Source organism: Alligator sinensis, unplaced genomic scaffold (assembly GCF_000455745.1).
Source record: "Alligator sinensis unplaced genomic scaffold, ASM45574v1 scaffold113_1, whole genome shotgun sequence".
Taxonomy (NCBI): Eukaryota; Metazoa; Chordata; order Crocodylia; family Alligatoridae; genus Alligator; species Alligator sinensis.
This window is the reverse complement of record NW_005842918.1, coordinates 73,393-74,809: the sequence shown is the minus strand read 5'-3', so window position 1 is coordinate 74,809 and position 1,417 is coordinate 73,393.

Here is a 1,417-nt window from a genome sequence, read left to right as displayed (position 1 = left end):
CCAGGCGTCTGCAATCCTACCCCCCCCCCAAAACACACGCAGACTCTCACCCCCCCAGGGCACCCAGGCGTCCGGGCTCCTGGCCCCGGTCCCGGTTTCACCCCCTGTGGGAGGGGAGGGGTGCTCCCTGTGCTGCCCCAGATGCATCCAGGTCTGGGGTGGAGCAGCTTGGGAACAGCCACAGACAACACGGCGGGGGTGGAGGGGCATCACCTGGGGCTGAGATGCAGCCACTTCTGGCGGTGGGGGTGGACAGGGTAGTATTCAACAGCAAGGGAAGAGTCTGGCAGGGACTGCAGCCAGCTCTGGGGTGGAGCAGCTGAAAACAGCATAGAGGAGTGCAGATGCGCCCAGCTCGGGTGCAACTAGAGGGAAGAAGGGCTGCATATAACAGCAGGGGCAGGGCACTGGGATGCAGCCAGCTCTGGGGTGAGTGCGGCTGCAGAGAACAGCCAGGGAAGGGGCTGCCTGGCACACAGGTGCAGTCAGCTCTGGGATGGAGCTGCTAAAAACAGCCACACAACACATCAAGGAGGCAGCCAGCTCTGCGGAGGACATAGCTGCATATGACACCCCCAGAGGGGCTCCCTGGGGGTGAGGTTAGACCAGCTCCAGCGGGGGGCAGCAGGGCAACAGCTGCATAGAACGGACCATCAAGGCAAGGGTGATGTGCCCAGCTTTGGGGTGCAAGTTGGGGGGAACAGCAGCACCGAACAGCGGGGGGCCTGCGGTGTGCCCAGGTCCTGCGGTGTGCCCAGGTGGGGGGGAGGGGTGGGGCCCGTTGCGCTTGGCTGGGGGTGGCAGCACAGCTTGTAATTAGCGCTGGGGCCTGTAATTAGTGCCTGAGAGAGGCCCACCCGGACGCCTGGGTTCTCTCCAGCTTGGGAGCCTGGGGGAGGGGAAGCAGGGCATGGCAGGGCAGGGCAGGGCACAGCAGGACAGGGCAGGGCAGGGCAGGGCAGAGATGCCTTGGCCAGTGCCCCCCCCTTACCTGCTTGTGTCTCAGTGTTCCCACCCCCAGCAATGGGTGCAGAAGCTAAAGGGGAGGGGGTTTACATCCCCTGCTCCCCACAGCCCAGGAGCCCCTCCTACCTGCTGGAGAGAACCCAGGTGTCCAGGCTCTCAGCCGTGCCCCGCCCTCCTAGAGCTGCAGAAAACCCAGACATCCGGACCCCGGTCGTGCCCCACACAACCCAAACAGCCCCCAGGTCACCTCCCCATACCCAGCCACCCCCACCTACCCCCCAAAAGCCCCTCCAAAACCAGAGACCCCACCCCCATGAACACAGGAGGACTAGGAGCACCCAGATGCCTGGGTTCCCTTCCCTACATACCTTGCCCCTGCCTCAGTTTCCCTGCCCACCCCCCATACAGCCAAGCCAGGCAGGGTGGGGGGCATAACCAGGCTTTATTGAGC